This window comes from Lissotriton helveticus, chromosome 3_1 (assembly GCF_964261635.1).
Source record: "Lissotriton helveticus chromosome 3_1, aLisHel1.1, whole genome shotgun sequence".
NCBI classification, from domain to species: Eukaryota; Metazoa; Chordata; class Amphibia; order Caudata; family Salamandridae; genus Lissotriton; species Lissotriton helveticus.
In genome coordinates this window covers 948,601,615-948,622,657 of record NC_136061.1, presented here as the reverse complement: position 1 = coordinate 948,622,657, position 21,043 = coordinate 948,601,615, and the positions used below count along the sequence as shown (strand labels likewise).

Sequence of the window (21,043 nt, the reverse complement as noted above, 5' to 3'; positions counted from 1 at the left end):
AATATGTGACATGATCAGCAGTGGATTGCGGGTGCGCGATATATAGTTAGTGCAACTAACTATATATGGAATTTCAATGGTTTTGTGTGAGTAAAATAAGGTTTTTTAAATGCTAATTCCTAACTATATATGGTGTATAACCTATGGTTTTTTCAGTGAATTTTCAAGGTTTTGTAAATGCTAATTCCTAACTATATATGGTCTATAACCTATGGTTTTTTCAGTGAATTTCAATGGTTTTTTAATAGCAAATATCATAAGCTGTCGAATGTCAAGTACGTGGTAAGTAAAAACATTTTCGTGTTTATGCACACTGATCTGCTTTGAATGCTGCCCCCCACCCCTCATTTCTATTAGGAGTACTCTCTCTTTGCAGATAGTGAAGGGTAGTTAACGCAGCCCTTTGCCCCCTTTGTAATCCGTCGTGCCTGCTTCTCTCTCCATTTGATTGATTGTTCTCTTTGGTTCATTCTCTATTTACAAACAAGCACAGAGTCGCAATACTCTGTTTAGTCTTTGCAGATAGCGAAAAATCGTGTAAAAAAACAAAAGGAATCGAGCAAAATCAGTAGGCCACTAATGGGATCTCTTTTTGACCTCGCTAAAATAGAAATATTAGGAACAACCTGTTGAAAATAGCAATGCGTATGTATATAAGCGGCGTTCATTTGTGTTCACAGTACCCCTTGTTGATTGTTTCAATCGAGCATTGAATTGTTCGAAGTTAATTCTCTTAAGGATCTTCTCTACCTGCAAACGAGGAAGAATAGGAATATTCTCTCTTCCTTTGCAGATAGTGAAGGGTAGGTAACGCAAGCCTTTAACACGTCGTACCTATTTCATTCCTCATTGATTGATTGATTGTCCGAACATTGACTGTTTGGGAATTAGTTCTTTTTGGAGGTATTCCCTGTTTGCAAATAAACGTAGGAAAATCTTTGCAAGTAGTGAAAGGGTACGTAATGCGGACCTTTCTCCCCCGTTGTAATCTGTCATGCCTATCTACTCCCCACTGATTGATGCACCTTTTTCACCCGGACCATTTACTAGAGATACGTCATCTGGCCCGACCAGAGAGCACCCCTAGTGAAAAGGACATATGCAATAATAACGAAGTGATCACTGTATCCTGTTAACAGAAACTTTACCATGAAACAACCTGGAAAGAAAAAAATAGGAAAACGAAAATCAGTAGGCCACTGATGAACATGAACTTTTATTAAACAACGAACAAAGAAACGATAACATAACGTAATGATAAAACCTATTAATGTCCTAGGAACAAGAAAACGTTAAAATATGCCAGTGGTGAGAGACCAGAAAAACAGTAAGAGAAACCAAATCACCCCTCGCTGTCCCACCGCCTGCCACGCCAAAAAAATCGATAGACTAGGGAAAATGCAAGTCAGTAGAACATCCACCCCCACTCTGGAAACTTCCAAGGTGGGGCAGGGTTCCGGCTACGCCCAGCCGGGAGCAGCCCATATAAGGCAGGTCCTGCTGCCACGCCTCGGCCAGGAGATCCTAACGTAGGGTGTAGCCGGAGGAGAGGCCGAGGCCAGCGGGACCCGGCCAGGGGATTGCCTTTACAACGCTGAACAGTTGCAGGGGGGGGGAATGTCTCCTCGACCCTCCCCTCTCTCTCCCAGTCCGGCCGCGGTGGCCCTTGAGAGTTGCAGGTAGTCCCGCCACATGCTCTTCCGGTCCGACCACCAACGGTCGGGGGGCCGAGGCAGACGGGATCCGGCTGCAGCCGATAAACCAAGAAACCCGTTCATGGGGCCAGAGCCAGGGGCGTCCGGCCGACATCCACCGGAAGCCCGGCCCGAAGACGGACGGGACACTTCTTTCTTTCATAATGGCTGCGACAACACTGGGGGGGATGTCTTGCACATGCCTCCGACCCCCCCCCCCTCGTCCTCATCGCCTGGTCCGGCCATAACAAATCTCAAGCGAGACGCCGTGGGGTGCACTGGGAGGGAGAGACGGTGCGAACAGGCCTCTCCCGCCTCCCCAGGTGGAGGCTTCCCAGCTGCACCCTCAGCGCTCCAGGCGCCCGGAAAAGGGTTCTTCCACTGTGGCCATGCTGCAACGTCTCGCCCGGCAGGGTGGAGCCCGTCCGCTCATGTGACCCCGCGATCGCCGGTAGCTGCCGAACTCTCAAAATGGCGGTCGACCTGGCAAGAGCGGGCCCAGCATAAAGAAATGGCCCGGTCACTGGTTGACTCCACCACCGTAGTCCTCCACGACCTTGAAGATTCTAGAGGAGCCGCGGGAGTCTCCGACCCCCGATGGGGAATGACTGCCATGATCGCCCGTGGAGTGACGAAACTGTATCCGCGGGACGTCGGCGCTCCCATGCTGGCGCCAGCCTCACTTTGAATTACTAGAATCCTGCAGACCTCACTTCCGGTGAAAGCACAGTGTGACCCGGTAGGAAAAATTATTGCACCCCCTCCCCTTTTTGACTGATAGTTCAAACCACCGATCCTTTCCTTTGCCCTTTTAACGGAACTTTGGACTGCCTCCCCCTCTTTTACATTTTCTAGAGAAAACAAAACATTAACCACTACATTAGCATAGCAGTTCACACCAGAACTGTTTTCAAATTGAAAACCAACAACATCTTCAACAGAATCCTTTTTGTTTCTGCTGTGACCCTGCTACAGCACAGGCATTGTCCCCAGCAGTAATTCTGCAATGCCGGTAAGAATAGCTGTGGTGCCTACTGGACTCACTCACCCCCGCGGCGCCCCACGCCGTTTTTTGCTGGGCGGCAACTTACTAGACATCACTTTCGTGCCATCTAGATTTCAGCGCGTTCTGCTGCCTTGGAACTATTCGCACAACAGACCGCTACTGACAAGAATATTTCATTATTGGTGCTGTCAATTTCAATAAATCTATTGGATAATTCAAAAGAAATTGCCACGGTCTCTTCGTTGTTTAAATGTTTTTACTGTTTTTGTTTTCTTGTATATATTTATATGTTATTAAAGTTTTATATTCCTACTACTTTGTTGGAGTGCTATATATTTTTAATGTGACACATAATTGTAAAAACTTTGATGTACAAAGAGTCATTCCTGGAATCTTCCGCTTCAGGCTCGGTCCCCTCCCCAATCACAATACAGGATGGTTTTCAGATAGTAGGAACACGTGTGGTGTGACGGATCTCATCGGGTGTGGGCCTTGATCTACTATAACTCCTTTGAAGAGGGGTGATTCTTTACAGCTGGGGCCATAAACTACATCTGCAGGGCTAGCTGATAGCCTGGACAATCGGACACAGAGAAAGAGGAGTGTCAGAGGGTGCGGTAGTGAATAGGGCGAAAGGGAGGTGTCGGGCGGGCACAGAGTGTGATTCTCAGGGAAGAGCAGCGCAGATGGGGGGAGGTTTATTGCCCATGCATAAGACAGAGAGCGGTGGTGACCAGTGCCTAGGGAAGATGCTTGCGTGGGTGAGGAGCCATGCTACGAATCGACAGCGTGCAGAGAGTGGGTCTGGTCAAGACATCTAAAATGGCTGCCGTGCACGACAAAAGTGTGGCATTTCAAAAAAGGCAAGATGGCGCAGACAATGTTTTTCAACACTTCCTCATTTCCTTCGAATCGAACGTTAACAGACGTTGGGGCATATTACCAAAGTTAAGCGATATTTATCGCTAACGATGCTTACCAACCAATTTTTACCACTAAGCATCGTCAGAAATTATCGAAGATAAACCTTGCTATTATCAAGGTTTATCGCAAATGCGATAATAAACGGCCGCAATGCATGAATATCGTTAAAAACTCAGCGATATTCATGCATTACCGAGCTAATGCTCTTAGCCATGTTATCCACCTCCCATTGGATAACATGGCTAAGAACTGCTCAGGGCAGGTGTTACTTTTTGGAGATATTCGCGCTTAGCGCGAATATCTCCAAAAGTTGGTAATAGGAGATAGATATCTTGCATGTTGTAATGCAAGTTATTGTGGTATATGGAACTCATACCGTAATCTCTCAGGAAAGCAGAAACTGATCCTTTTGGGACCGCCTAAAAAGGCCTAGGGGGTGAGGAGTACTCTACTTTGCCCCCTTTCCACGTTCCGAACTATTTTATTTTACTCTCTTCTGTAATTACACAAAATAGCAGCGATAAGATGCATCGGAGACACACAGTGAGAGAAAGGAGGCCGGAGATGAAGAAGAGATGTCAAATACACATTGGAGATAATATAGTGGCAGAAGGGAAGTAAATATGAGTAAACTTACCATGTAACATAAAAATGTTGCACTCTATACTATAAGTCTCATTTTATACTACAATCACTTCGCTACAACCTCATAAATTAAAAATAAAAATGAATAATGTCTCAAACAATTTTTGATTTCTAAATATAAATTTATTCTTCAGAATTTTCTAAATTTGAAAGAACTAGTAACATGTCCTCATCAGCAATGTCCTCATTAAAAGTCTCCAATGATGATTCTTGTAACTCTATGGTCTCCAAACACTCGATAAATTCGCCATCAAGAGATTGATCAAAAAAATCATTCCAGTCATCTCCTCCTTGTGACAATATTTCATTATTGGTGCTGTCAATTTCAATCAATGTAGTGGAATCATTCAAGTCATCTCCTCGTGACAATATTTCATTATTGGTGCTCTCAATTTCAATCAATGTAGTGGAATCATTCAAGTCATCTCCTCCTTGTGACAATATTTCATTATTGGTGCTGTCCATTTCAATCAATCTAATGGAATCAGACAAGTCATCTCCTCCTTGTGACAATATTTCATTATTGGTGCTCTCAATTTCAATCAATGTAGTGGAATCATTCAAGTCATTTCCTTGTGACAATATTTCATTCTTGGTGCTGTCCATTTCAATCAATCTAATGGAATCATACAAGTCATGTCCTCCTTGTGACAATATTTCATTATTGGTGCTCTCAATTTCAATCAATGTAGTGGACAATTCAAAAGAAATTGCCACGGTCTCTTCATTGTGAGCCATTTTATTTTGAAATTGCTTGCTGTAAATTGCAGAAAAAAATAATCACTTTCATTTATCGTTTTTAGTAATACATAATATAAAACTAACTTTATCAAGTATTTAGTATAACAGAAGGACTGCAAATAAATAACAGAAAACATTTTTCAAATTATCTTCAAGTGTACAACATAGTTCCCCTTACAAATTAACAACTCACCTTTTTAAAAGTAGCAGAAGTGTTAGTACTGTGTAAATCAAACACCAGAAATTCACCACCAAAAATTCCTCACAAATGTACCTCAGACAGTAGTATCACAAAATGGCTGTGGTTTCCTCTCATTTGACATATATACATAACCAATTAACTTTCATCACACACAAATACAAAACCAAAGTAACATTTTAATTGGTTCTAAATTTCAACACTTTCAAATGTGTTTTCCCCATGCAATTTTCCATAGGACATTTACATACGTCTACAGCCTGAATGGCTGAACGGAATTACACCAAACTTGGCAAAATGGTACATCAGACCTAAGAGGTCAGGAAGGATCTACTATGCCCCCTTATGGTCATTTCCCCCTTCGCTTTGGCCTCCTCTTGTCTCTCAATCCTACCGAGAGACAAGATGGCGGCCGCTACGGACTGTTTGGAATGTTGACAGACGCCGGAGAACCAATCAGCTTCGCAAAGCTCCGTAACGCGAAAAGTACGCGAAGCGGAGCGCTGTTACAGATATATATCTTTTTTTTAACGTTAATTTCTCAAAATCCACTGGAGCACATATATTGAGACCTAGCAAAGGCACATCGGGCTACCAGTCCCTAATATTTTGCCAAGTTTCGTGCAAATCCATTCAGCCGTTCGATTATTATTATTTTGGTTTTTTTTTGCCCCGCGGGGCCCTTTTAAAACCTCCACATCTAACGTAGGGGGTCAGCGAGGATCTACTATTCCCCCTTATGGTCATTTGCCCCTTCGCTTTGGCCTCCTCTTGTCTCTCGATCCTACCGAGAGACAAGATGGCGGCCGCTACGGACTTTTTGGAATGTTGACAGACGCCGGAGAACCAATCAGCTTCGCTTCACAAAGCTCCGTTGCGCGAAAAGTACGCGTCCTGGGACGCTGCCAGGTCCGCTGTTACAGATATATATCTTTTTTTAAACGTTAATTTCTCAAAATCCACTGGAGCACATATATTGAGACCTAGCAAAGGCACATCGGGCTACCAGTCCCTACAATTTTGCCAAGTTTCGTGCAAATCCATTCAGCCGTTCGGGCTAAAAGTGAGGCCAACCGCCCTATGGAAATTAACATGGGAAAAACGCGTTTTGGGACCCCCCTTTTTTCTCGGCCCCCCCTTGACGAACCCCCCCAAAATTTTCAGGGGCTGCTCAGAAACAAAATGTGCCATTTTCCTGAAAATTTCAGCCAATTCCGTCCACAAACGCCAAAGTTATTAGACATAGAATTTTCAAAAATCCCATAGAGAAAAAATCCTAACTATATATACCTACTGGCGATAGTATATATCACTCCAACCGGTTATGGTGCACCGAGACATCCAAAGCACTTTCGCCAGTGCGCAGACACAGAATAACAGTCCAAAGCCAGTCTTCAGGTGATTTTTACTTTTATTTCCAAATCATAAAGTGCAGGGGTGAACAAAAGAGAACGTCGAACAGACGCGTTTCGGGCGTGACCGCCCTTGCTCACATATATATATATATATCACTCAACAATGTAGTCCTTAGTGGGGGGAACACGTTGTAGCTGGTGCTCGTGATGGAGCAAGAATTCGCACGTAAAGCGTCTTGCTTGTATCAAGAACCTCGAATAACAGTAATAAAATATAATCAACATGTTTGTCTTACTAATTTCCCCTTTATTCAGACAATTGGGATGTCCTAGAGAAGCTTGCCTATGTGTTTATTAACATTAATACGCTTGCCAATAAAATGGCCGCTGCTTGGCGGGGTTTTCTTCTGCGCATGCGTTGGTCACAATCACGTGACGTGACGTACTCGCAGTTCTGGTGGGAATCTTTGCGCTTGCGCACTTGACTTAAGATGGCCGCTTTGTATTCTCACATGCCGAAGCTTGCACTATCGCTTTCTGCATCTCCGTTTGTTTGCACTAATACTAATGCTATAAGTTAGTATAAAGTAAGGGGAGTCATATAGGGATTCCTGGTATACAGTGCATTCATTTATTTCCTGTGTTGTAATTTGTTTTCGCTTACTTTTCATGTATCGAAATCCGTGGGCATGAGGGATGGGACTGCTCCATATTGAACAGCCTTTCTGCGCATGACAGTCTTCTGCCAGTGGATGAACTCTATGGCATTGAACACTTGCCAACCCGAGGTCCCAGCCAAGATGTGCCTGGAAAGATGCACCTTTGCCTAGCAGAAGAAGATGACATGTACTAAATGTATCATAATTCATAGATGCGCTATTGTATTATTGAGACCCAAGTCATGGGAACCCCAAATTCAATAGGCGGTCCCAAAAGATGCAAATTGGGACTTGTAGAAGTTTATCCTGGTTGGTGTGTTGACCTGTCCTACTTGAGGACCAATCGAAATTGGGGATTCTTACACTTGCAACATTTGGGGGTTGGTACACTGACCCGAAAACAGTATAACTAGCCTAGGTTTAGCTAGAGAATTTGTCCGACTTGTCCGAATAGCTGATCTGTCACTGACCCAACGCACTCAATAGGTGACTGATACAGAGAGCTGCGGAGCACTCTGTCCGTAATTTCAACAGACCCAAGCGAGGGTTTTAAGAACCTTAAGTGCTGGCGGAGCACTTTGCTGGAAGATTCGATAACCCAATCGGGGTTCTGACTGATAGCTGCAGAGAGGGTGTAGCGCAGGCGTTGCTACCGAACTGCGGGTGCTGGTCTTTCCTTGGTGGTCCTGTCCTGATCCTAATCTGGTTTTCCTGTCCTGTCCTGGAGTGTCCATTCTGCACCTGCTGGCCTACTGGCGACTGTCCTTCCTTGGGGTTTCTCCTGTCCTTAACTGACCCGTGGCCAGGGTTGGTCTTCACACCGTTCTAGGTAAATCTAGTACTGGGAAATCTATTCTGCATCTTTTATTCTTTCTTTTTTGCTTTAATAAAAACGTACTCTTGCATATTTGATCTTCCATGCTTTTCGCACTATTAAATGAAAAGGTCATACATTATCGTTGTTATTCTAGCACGTTCCAATTTTTCCCCATCCCTTAAGTACACTTTTCCATACAGTTCATGATATATAGATGTTCCTTTTTCTTTACCCTCCGTTAGCAAATTGAAGTGATTGCTCTAAAATATTAGCGTGTTCCACTTTTCACCCTCCCTATAGTCACGTGTTACTTTTTGAGTCTTTATAGACTAACTAAATTCTCGTCTTTAGCCCTCTTTTGCCATAGTATACATTTAGCATGTTCCTTATCATTCCCCGTCCTTTAGTCACTCTATGACTGGTCAAAATTCTTGAAAGCCTTACTAGCATGTTCCTTGTTTTTTCCTTCCTTTAGAATTCTAAATGGTTGGCCTGATTTATTTCCTATATGGATACGTGCTCTTTATAATTTTAGTTATTGACAGTTTATTGGCTGTAAACCTAATGCTTAATGAAACTGACGAATTTTAGATAAAGGTTTTCAAAACTTCCCGAGTTTGTGGTTATTACATAAGTGCAAATTGAGAAAATAGAGTAAATAGTGGTTGTCTTTTTGTGGTTGCCTTTCTTTTACAGCTAGCTCCCTGATCGATTGTGGTCATTAGGTACCCGTAGCAGTGGAATGGTAAGTCGGGTACACTGAAAATAAAATAGGAAGGAACAAGGGTTACTGGTAGTAGAGTGCAAGGTTACCCGATTACTGAATATGGTGTAGTGAAAAATGTATGGGCCCGATACGTATGTGGTAAAATTATAGTCAGGTGACCTGCGCGCTCTATCAGAATTTTTCTGGTAGCAGAGCTATGGTTAGGGACTAGTTAGAGATAGGTAGGACTAGTTAGGTAGGTAGGTTATTTGCTGCTAATTGTGTAAGTTTTGATGTTTTATTGCTGTGAAAATTAAGAGATGTTTTAAATTGTTTTTGTTGCTGCTATATTGATATATGTACTAATCCACTCGTTAGTGACTGTTATATGTTTGTTTGGAATCCCCGGGGAAAGAATAGCGGGTGGTGAGTAGAATCCATCGCGCAGTGAGGTCACTTACTAGAGGAAAATTGGTGCAGGTTAGGCAGAACTGGAAGCACTAATTAGGTTTTTTTCTGTATAAATGTATGAATAAATGGTAGCAAAGAGTTCGCTGGCAAAACTTCTATTGTGATATAACCTTGTAAGGGTCACACGGAAGGAGTAGCAGGTTCATCTAAGCTTGATTGTTAGCAAAGGAGTTCACTAGTGAAACTTTTGGCTTAGTATATATCCCGAAGTGGATGAGTCGAAGGAGTAGAAGGATCACTAATGCTTGTGTGAAGAGTAGTCAGAAGGGATCTACTCGTAGTATTTGAAAAGTAAATAGAAGAAGTTACTTGCAGTGAAACAAATCTTTCCTTTCTAGACACTCGAGTACAGTGGCGAATGTGTTTATGTTGTAAATTAAATAGAGCACTTGCACTTTAAAGGGTAGAAATCGAAGCGTTTCTTACCTTGTGAAGGAGGGAGTCAGTTGCGGAGCTGCTCTGACGTCACGCCGTGCTGCGCTGGTATTGGTCAGAACGGCAGGCGTGTATTTGAAGAGGAATTGTAAAGGAGGGGTGAGTGCCGAAGCGTGAGAACCTGTCTCGCGAAAAAGGCCGCGCACCCATTGGTTGAATTATTTTGAAATCGTGTACGTGATTGGTTGCATGAAAATAAAAGACGCATTTGGATTGGGAGTAATATTGTAAACAAAGTCGCTTGCGGAAAAGTATATGTGATATCCAGATTTTTTACCTGATCCGAAATACTTAGGGTTCGCTAAAGATCAGATGCTAAGAGGCAGACCTTATAATATGTACGGAAGCAAGAGAAAAATGACTTTAGTAGACAAAGTTAAAAAATATTTCAAGAAGGATGAGCCCATCAAGACTAGAGAAGGAATAGTTATTCCACCACCTAATATTCCCGCGTCATTCATGTTATTTGACAAAGGGTATCACACATGTGTATGGTTGGAAAATTGGGCGGAATATACTAAAAGTGACGGAATTTTGGCATTTCTGTTAGATGGTACTTTTAATAGCCGGATTTTGTTCAATTTGAGCACCCGAATGAATGATTTACATCCCAGACCCAGACTAACACAGTATGAGGCCTTAGAAGAATGGGAGATAGAGGCCTTTGAACGAGATAGACCTAGAATTGACAAGGGAATAAGTAAATGGTACCCAAAAATGCATGGAGAAGCCAAAGAGAAAAAAATGAAGCAATGGAGACAGAACATGATAATAGAAGGACTGTACCCTATGATGGCACTAGAAGAACCCATGAAAGGGAAGAGGACAGAAAAGACAAAGCATCTGATGACCGGGGGGGACTCAGATGACGATTATTTGGAGGAATTGTTAATGAAAAATCCACCTCCTTATAATGAAGAAGCAAGACCAGTAAGTGCAAGAGACAGCTGTCTAATACCTCCTTATTCGGAGGAGCCGAGATCTTTAAGCACAGGGAATCCATTCCTGAAACCTAACTATGGTAACGGACCAGGTATGACACATCCGACTGCCCCGCATTATACTCCAACCCTGACTCCGCAAACAGTACCTGAAACAAGCCTGGAAAGAGTACTACAGGAGAGAGAGCGAGAGGCTAAACAGAGAACAGAACTAATTCAGAAAATTTCCCAACTAAACACAAGTCCTGAAGCCTTGACAATTCCAGTAACTATTGGACCAGTGGTTCCTTTATACGGGGATAAACAGGGATGTCCCAAGACACCAATTATTTCCCCGTCTGTAGCACAACCAAGAAAAGAGCCCTTAATTGTAGATGATCAGGCAATCTGTAGTTTCCTTGATGGATCTGCCAGTAAGAGAGCTGGAAAGGGGTTCACAGAGAAAGAACACTCCTTTCAATTCAGGAGAAGTGCAGATTGAGTCAGCTTCTGGTACTAGTGCCACCGTAGTGACTCCTGAAGAAATCGAGAGATGGAGTCGAGAATTAGAAAAACCGAATCCTCAGTCGAAACCATTAGACATTTACAAATTAAGAATAGAATTGGAAGAACTGATGGCTGGGAATGTGGGGTTGGACAGACTAAATACTTTTTCTGAAGAAGAATTGCTGTTTATCTGTAAGAGTATCACCCGTAATACCAGAGTGTTCCATGAGAAATTAATGGACACTGCGGCTAGTATGGGAATAGATATTGGGAAATCTAAAGTGTTGCAAAACCCTACAGAGCAGAGTTCTCAGACAAAGATTTAGAAAACATGAATGTGTCAGGGAAAAAGGTACAGGTCAGAGAATTGTTGAACCTGTTGCAGAAATGGGGAGAATTATGAAAAATGGAAAGCCAGGTGGGCAAAGAAAAAGGAGGAGATTAGATCAAAACAGATGGCTTCCGAGTATGTCTTAAAAGAAGCAGACAAGGCAGAAAAGTTATATCCTATGCGAGAAGTGCCAGGTGGAAAATATGTGCATGTTCCATGGTCCGGACAGGATATTGTGTCCTTTACCAATGACTTCCCGAAATTACGAGAAAAGTCTGTAGATTGGTACAGACAGGTAGAAAGGTTTGTGAAGGTACATGGAAAGATTTGGATGGTTTCTTTGATATTGTAGTCCCCGTAGATTTGTGGACAGAATGCAAAATTGCTATTAATTGGCCTAGTGAGGAATTCCCGAGGGACCATAACACAGGGGCTCCCTCACTCGAGGTAATGAAAAAGTACAACCAGGTGATGTTGCATCTGAAGGGAAAAGTACCTGCAAAGGAAACTGATTGGACCCGAATAGATAGAACTACCCAGAATAGAGATGAAACTGTGCATTCCTATTATGAACGGCTGTTACAGGTGTTCAAAACGTACAGTGGTCTAGACAACATCGAGATGAAGGACATGACCCATTTCATTTACAGGTTTGTATTAGGCTTAAGACCTGAAATTTCACAATGGATAAAAGACAATAAAATCTGTTGGCAGTCTAAACCAATTGATGAGGTTCTAAAGTATGCCAAGTACTGTGAGGATGAGATGGCAGACACACGAAAAGCATTGAAAGAAAAGGTCATGTGGGCACTAGTAAAATTGGCAGAACAGCAGGAACAACAGCTAAATAAATTGACCAGTAATCAGAATCAAGGCCCCCGGGGCCCAGAGTAAAAATGAGCAGAGAGGAGGCCAAAAAGAAGTTCCCCTGTCACGGGTGCAGACAGATAGGGCACTGGAGAGACGAGTGTCCACATGTACAGAATGGTAATGTCCAAATTACTGATTTAAATCCACAGACGCAGAATGAGAAACCACGAAAGACCCAGCAACAGGTAAAACAGAATCAGTTGCCTCGTGCAACTAGACAGAATTTTAGAAGCAAAGCACAGCAGGGTGAAGACACTGAAGTGTGGGAAGGAAGGGAACATAAGAATGCAGCAACCGCACAATTTCTGTTAAATTGTGGAGAGGTGTGGCTCACTGGTTAGAGGCGGCAGACCTGTAAGCAGAGAACGGCCTGGGACCAGGGTTCAATTCCCGACGCGGCAGGGTCTTGGACCAGGGTCAACGGACTCGATAATTCTCGCCTCGGTGCCTACTCTAACCAGGGAACACACTCGGTAACTCTGGGCATTAAGCTTGCCTCATCTCTACAATGGCCCCCCACAGACGCCGCGGATGCCTGGTTTCACCCTAGAGATACCCAGAAAGGGACCATCTCACAGGGAAAACCAGGACGGGTTCCCCAGCGGTCTACAGCGCCAGGACACTCGGGTAGAGTAACAGTGCGCTTTACAAGTATCCCACATTTACATTTACATTTACAAACGACACGTTTCTCTGTGATGACACCTACTGACGGTGCCTGAGGGGGGAGGATGAGGAGTGCGTGCTTGGCGCCTCCTTGCCGGTGGACCAGTCAGGGCCATACATTGAAGGAAAGGTTGAAGGAAATGACGTCACCTTTCTGTTGGACATTGGTGCTACCCGTTCTACTGTGAGAACAGCAGACGTTCCAAACCTACCCCTCTCGGGAGAAGCGAACCAAGCAGTAGGCTAATTAGTACCCCAGTTACAAAACCTATGGAAATTAAAATTGGAAACTTTAAAGAAATGCATAGATTCGTGGTCTGTGATTCAAGTCCCGTAAACTTGCTAGGACGAGATTTGTTGTGCAAAATGAATTGTACTATCTTTTGCACACCAAATGGCGTTGAACTGCAAACCCCAGACAAAGATGGAATATACAAATTAATGTTAGCAAGACCAGACTCTGAAATTAAAAGACTGACCATGCAGGACTTACCTGAAGAGCTCCAAGAAACAGTGAATCCGGAAGTATGGGATTTCACTGGAAGAGATGTAGGATTAATGGAAAACGTTGACCCAATTAAAATAGCCATAAAGGAAAATGCAACATACCCAAATATTAAACAGTACAAAATGAGTGCAGAAGTAAAAGCAGGAGTTGCCATTGAAATAAAAAGATTGTTAGAAGCAAACATCATACAAGAAGTAATGAGCAGCCCATGTAATTCGCCCATAATTGGAATCAAGAAACCTAGTGGTAAGTACAGGGTAGTACAGGACCTGCGCAAGGTTAACAAAATTGTGGTTCCTTGTTGTCCTGTCGTGCCAAACCCTGCAGTGATTCTATACCAAATTCCATGAAATGCTGGATGGTTTACCGTCATTGACCTATGTCATGCATTCTTTTCAATCCCATTGCATCCAGACAGCAAATTTCTATTCTCATTTGAATTCGACAGTCAGTGTACGTCTGGAATCGCGTCCCTCAGGGGTATACAGAAAGCCCCTCAATCTTTAATCAGATTCTGAAAAAGTGCCTTGAGACCCTAATTTTGCCCGGAAAATCAGTGTTGGTGCAATACATAGACGACCTCTTGGTGGCGTCTAAAAGTCGAAAAGACTGTGTAACTGACACCATTGCCTTGCTGAACTATTTAGGTGAAGGGAGCATAAAGTATCACCCGAAAAGTTGCCATTCTGTACCACATCAGTGAAATATCTGGGGCACCAGATAGAGAGAGGTATCCAGAAAGTCACCTCAGAAAGAATCAGGATAATTCGAAACATGGAATTACCAAATACCCAGAAGGAAATCAGAATGTTCCTTGGAGTTGTAGGGTACTGCAGGCAGTGGATTGTAGGATTTGCAGTCCTAGCAAAACCATTAATAAAAATGACAAAGAAAGGAGCAAGTGACCCTGTAGAATGGGATGATGAAAGCATTACCGCTTTCACAAAATTACTGTCTCTGTACTGCTCCTGCCTTAGGAATGCCCGATTACTCAAAAGACTTTGCACTGTTCTGTGACACACGAGTCCAAACCCAAATTCATGGTTTGACTCGACGTCCAGTGGCATACTTTTCTGCCACATTGGACCCAGTAGCAGCTGGATTACCTGGATGTCTGAAAGCTGTAGCTGCATCCTGCATGAGTCTTGAACAGAGTGAGTCCATTGTTATGGGACATCCAGTAACTGTGTATGTTCCACACTCTGTCGTAATTTTATTGACAAGAACCAAAACCCAGTACCTCACACCTAGTCGGCTGACTAAGTATGAGAGAATCCTTGTAGGTGCAGGAAATGTAACCATCGAACGATGTAACATTTTTAATCCAGCCACTTTACTGCCCAGCTCATTTGCAGAAGAAGTGAGGGAAGAATTTGCACATAATTGCATTGATTTGACTGAGTTCAGTACCAAACCACGCCCTGACATCAAAGAGAGCCCTCTGTATAGTGAAGATTGTGAGCTGTTTGTAGACGGCTCATGCATGAGACATGAGGATGGGGGCCTGAGCGCTGCCTACTCAGTATGCACTCTAGAGCGACCAGTGGAAGCATCCTACTTACCTGGAGTTAAGTCTGCACAAATAGCCGAATTAATTGCATTGACAAAAGCTCGTAAATTTGGGAGAAATTTGAGAATAACCGTATATACTGATAGCCAGTACGGTTATGGGGTTGCGCATGACTTTGGCCAATTGTGGCTACAAAGGGAGTTCCTGACTTCTTCAGGCACCCCTATCCGAAATGGAAAATTCGTGCAGGATTTACTGGAGGCAATCCAGTTACCAAAAGAATTGGCTGTGGTCAAGTGTGCTGCTCACAAATCTGGCAATGACGATGTGACAGCAGGTAATTGTTATGCTGACCAGTTAGCCAAACATTGTGCAAAGTACAAAATGGCAATCAACATAAAGGTTGGGGGAAATGGAAGCAGCTGCCAACTTTTGATGCTAGAGGGAGTGAATACATGGGAGGAAGTAAGAGACTTACAGGAAGCAGCAGACCCGCAGGAGAGGCAAAGATGGAGAAACTTGGGTTGTCGTAGGCGACATGAAGATGGTGTCATTGTGTACCTTGATGATGCGCCTGTGTTACCAGACTGTATGCTTGCTCCTATGGCTAGGCTGATTCATGGAGACACCCATGTGGGCAGAGATGCGATGATTCGCATCTTCCGCCAAACATGGTTCAATTCGAAATTCAGAAGCGTAGCAGAAGCACTCTGCCAGAGGTGTTTGACCTGCCAGCAATTTAACCCTGGAAAGAAAACCATAGTATTGCCAGGGAAAATTGGAAAGGCAGAAGGCCCTTTTATTAGATTACAACTTGACTTCATTCAGTTGCCTCCTTGTCGAGGAATGAAATACCTACTTGTCATTGTCTGCCTGTTTTCAAAATGGGTGGAAGCTTTCCCTGCACGAAGAAATGACAGCATCACAGTAGCCAAATTATTGCTTAGGGAACTAATACCTCGTTACGGTTTCCCGGTCTTAATTGAATCAGACAGAGGAAGTCATTTCCAGAATGAAATAATAAAACAAATCTGTGAAGCATTCAAAATCACGCAACATCTGCACTGTGCATATCGTCCAGAGGCTTCTGGAGTGGTAGAGCAGATAAATGGCACAATCAAATCGAGATTGGGAAAGATGTGTGAATACACTCAACTGGAATGGCCAGATGCTCTACCTCTTGTACTGATGGGACTCAGAAGCATTCCAGACCGGAACACGGGCTTGAGTCCCCATGAAATCCTGATGGGAAGAGCAATGCGGCAAGCATGGGTGCCAGGATACAAATTAATAAGCATATCTGATGATTTGGTACTGGAATACTGTAAGGAACTAGCTGATCAAGTGCGTTCTATCTCTCGCCAGGTTGGGGGAGAAGACGTCGCCAGGCCAACAACTCCAGCACATAACCTGAATCCAGGTGACTGGGTCGCAATAAAGAAGCACACTCTGAAAAGTTGCCTTGAACCCAGGGGGGGGAAAGCCACGACAGGTGATCCTGGTAACCACCACAGCTGTAAAGTGTGCAGGAGTACCTCGCTGGATCCATGCCAGCCATACCAAGAAAGTGACTGAACCAGACTTAACTGAAGCTGAAGTTTGCGCAGCTGAAGGATCCCAAGATGTCGGTCCTGAAGTAGCTGAAGAACAACCGAGCTCCAGTCAAGAAGATTGGATTCCAATTATCGATCTGACCATCGACCCTATACAAACTAGAAGTCAAGTTCAGTTAGATAGACATTGGGATAGTGAGGACGAGACAGGTGAAGAAGAAGCTACTCAGATCATCAAAATACATGTAAAATCGGATTCTGAGGAGGACCAGGTAGGGAAAGAGTAGGTAATTGACACTCCTCCAAGAACACCTGCACCAGAAAAGGGACAGATAGAAACTAGGGCGGAAGTTCATGCGGAAGAAAATCAAGAGGTCGAAGAGCTTGAACAGGAACAGGTAGGGTTAGACAATTGTGTTCAGGAAGAAGAGACCGAAACAGATCAAAGCCAAACTCAGCGAACACCTGAACATGGCCAGTTTAGGGACCAGGCAGAAGAAACAGATGAAAGACCTGGACCTAGTCAGTTAGGGAACAAAACAGGAGTTGAACTTGATCCAAATGTGCCACAGCTGAACGAAAACAAAAGAGTGTTTGAAAAAGGCCAAGACACAGTGCCAGTTAAAAGACTCAGAAAAGGTGACTCAGTTCCTCGATTTATAAAAAGGCTGAGATTGCGTTTGAAGACAATAAATGAAGAGCCTAACCAAATAAATGAGGTTTCGAGTCAAACTGACCCAGTGGTGACAAAGCAAAGGAGAAGAAGTGCTCGCATTAAAAAGCTGAATAACAAGTATTCGAGCCCTGAATGCACTTACTATGTACTGGAAGAATTTGAGAATCTGGAAATAAGTGACGCAAGTACTGAAAGTGACAGAGAATTGATTGCTGAACAGAGCGAAGACGAAGCAGAACCACCCTGAAAAGGTTACTCGAGTAAGCAAATCGTGCAGAGTTACAAAGAGGGGTTGAAGCTTCTTTTGAGCCGAAATGTCTGGTTCTTCTGAGAGTGGGAGGCCGAGACGAGGTTGTTGTAAAACATGCTGCCAAGTATGTTTATGTAGTGTAGCAATAGTACTGATCCTCCGGATAGGACTAACAATAACCCTTCCTTCTATGATGAGCAAAAACCCAAGTTTGTACCCAAATAATAATTTACCTGACGACACTGTAGAATCACATACTAGAAAGACACCACGAAGAGTAGACTCATTGGACAAACCACTTAGCCTTAAACGGAGGCAGTTAGACTTAGAAGCACCAGATGAGGAAGGATTACACTTTAACAAGATTAAGAACAAATCTCTTTTAAATGTTTTTGCAAACCTGTTATTGCATTATGTAAAAACTATGGAAATAGACGACTGTTATGTCTGCATGAAGCTACCTACTTCTGTAGCTGAAGGCGTGACTTATCATCACCTGCCCTTAACCTATAGAATTTCCTGTAGTATACTAACTAGCTTATTTTACAAAAGAGGACCTTTACAGTATTACTACTCAAACTCTGACGTAACGTTTTCTGAACTTCCTGTTCGAAGAAACCTGAACCCTGTACATACGACTAGAGATGTAGCTAAATACATGAGTGATTATTTTCTAACTGTAGGAAAAATTAATATAGATGATGCACATAAAAATAACTTGACCTGTTCTTTACATGAAAAGGAAAAAGAATTTCTGGACATGGTAGAGAAGAGAAGAGAGAGTTTCCAAAAGAAAGCAAAAGACAAGAAACATAAAGTTCCTAAATGGGCAGAGAGTATAGGGAGCACCTCAAATGGTGGAACTAATGCTGCAATGCTTTTGGATTTCGAAAAGAAGGGGAAACTCTGTCTTAAAAGAGAAATGACTAGTTATTATAACAATATTTTCATTGGTTCCAGTGAGTGCGAACACAATTACAAGGTAATTGGAGGTTGGGTGTTCAAAGATGGGACAGAGCCTGTGTTTCCTGGAATTTATTTTATTTGTGGGAACAAGGCTTACTTCAAATTGCCCGACCATTGGTACGGGAGTTGTTATTTTGGTATTGTCTTCCCAAAGATATACCATGTGGGGAAAATCACTGGAAGCAATGAAGAAACTAACCAATTAGTACGCACTAAGAGAGAAAGTGCTGGTGAAATTGTAGGGGATATTTTTAGTGCACTGATACCCGCAGTGGGAATGACTCTGAATACGCACAGGATTTGCAAATTGTCAACAGTAGTAGACCGATTATCTACCGATACTGCTGGAGGGTTCCTGATGGTCAATACCAAAATGGTTGTGGTCAGATCAATGGTTTTACAAAACAGACTCGCTCTTGACACCCTATTAGCAAAAGAGGGCGGAGTCTGCAGAATGTTGAAAGCGCAACATTGTTGCACTTACATACCTGATAAAAGTGTGGAAATCCAAAGGTATGTAAGGAACATTACTAATTTGGCAAAAGAACTCAAACCACTGGAGGTTGACAGTGCCTGAAAGAGACTTACTGATGGTCTTTCCGCCGTAGGTCATTGGTTTGCTAATTTAGGTAGAAGTTTTTTGATTAAGGTACTAATGCCAATAGCAGGAATAGGTTTAGTAGTGTTCATCATATTCATCTGTTGTAAATATCGAAAGCACCAAAAAAAGTATACTGTGAACCAGAGAGGGGTAAAGAGAAATGTGGATGAACTTGAATTAGAAGAAATTATTAATCAGCTTTATAAAAGGGTGAAAAATTCTCACCCTAATAAAGAAACAAAAGAGAAATTGAACAGAATGTTTGAAGAAATTGAATTGGGCAAACTGTGATAAGTTGGCATCTGGTTCCATTGATTTGTGATGATATAAAATATCAAGTCAAGTCAAGTCAAGTCAAAAAGGCTTTATTTCGATAAAAGAAAATTATCATAAAAGCAACACATAAAACACAATACACAATAGTTTATAAAATCAGTAAAACACATATGAGTTATTTTAGCAAATTAACTCAGAATTCATTAGAAAAATGGTTTTTTTCTTTTTCTTTAAAAAGGAATTAAACGATTAATTTTAGCCTTTTGGTGCGAATGGACCAAGCCCATGATAAAAATTTAGCTAAAACACAAGCATACGTGGGACGGCTATCAGACATTAATATCCTGATTGCAGTCACATGGCTGTTGGTGCCTACCTGCCGACATAGGTTTTTAAGCCAGATCCTCCTTGGGATTGCATACTCTGTGCATTCAAACAAAAAATGCGCCAATGTCTCTGATTTTATTGAGCACGCTGGACAGAGCTCTGTGGTTTGTGCGTGTGATTTCCAGCTTGAGGTAAAAGAATAAAGGGGAAGGGTTCCTGCTCTAAACTTAAAATATAGAGCCCTATCAAAGGGTTTTTCAATAGTATCAAGATACACTTCCCGTTTGGGCTGATCTTTAAACTTCAAAAAGTCCTCAGTAAGTCTGCCAATGGTAGTGCTAGTATTTCTTTTTATGGAGATCCAGTCCCAGTAAAGTTTCTTCAGCGTAAGCTTCGGTGGAGAAGTTCTTTTTATCCACACTTCACTTAAGCCCAGATTGGCTAGCAGCAACTTTATGTCTCTTAACCATTTAATTTTATGCCACCCAGGTAATGACATAATTTCTGCAAGGCCTTGGGCATATTTACTGAGCTCCTCCACACGCCACAGCCGTGCCCATAGCAAGAGTGGTCGGAATTTTGCAAGGTCATCTATTGGGCGACTTCCTAGGTCCAACATTAGCGGGACCGTGGGTGTTCCCTGCGGTAAAGACATAATCCCTCTGCAGAATTTCTTCTCGGATCTTGGTAGAGCATCAGAAATGGATGACCCCCAAAGTTCAGCCCCATAGAGGGCAGAGCTAACACCTTTAGCAGAGTAGATCTCTAGGACAGTAGCTATAGGTCTTATTTTACAGGAGCGTTGTTCTTTCAAAAGGGCTCCTGTAATTCTCTTATGAGTTAAAAGCATTTTGTCCAAGTGCGGTGTCCAGTCCATTTTATGAGAAAGGCGTATCCCAAGATAATCAAAGACTTCAACCCTTTCCAGCGGTTCAGCATTCAGGATAGGGGAGCGGACTGTTTTTTGGGGGGGATTCAGAACCAAAAATTTTGTCTTACTTGTGTTGATTGTCAGACCACGATTTGCGCAAAAAGATTGGAAGTTGTTAAGAAGCCTTTGGAGTCCTATTGGGGTCTTAGATATTAAAAGCGTATCATCCGCGAAGAGGAGGGTTGGTATGCGTTCGCCAGCCAGGGATGGTTCATCTGAAGGATGTTTACGAAGATGCTCAACCACCCCATTGATGTAAAGGGAAAAAAGGGTGGGAGCCAGGACACATCCCTGGCGCACACCTCTCTCTACCGGGATACATCAGTTTTTTCCCCCTCTGGTCCCCACCTAATCTGGGCAAAGCTGTTTTCGTGCAGCCTAACAAGCAACACAAGCAAGTAATGAGGTAACCCCATGTCGGCCAGTACGCTCCATAAGGTCTCCCTGGGTACAAGGTCAAAGGCAGTCTTTAAATCGATAAACGCGAGATAAAGACTGC

At 43.0% G+C, this 21,043-nt stretch overlaps 1 protein-coding gene across 1 annotated transcript in view; it reads right to left on the bottom strand.

Moving 5' to 3' along the window:
* The window catches only part of LOC144824186 (putative methyltransferase DDB_G0268948), an 876,195-nt gene that overhangs the window by 141,910 nt on the left and 713,242 nt on the right, over positions 1 to 21,043 (bottom strand). The gene's annotated exons all lie outside the window — the stretch shown is intronic.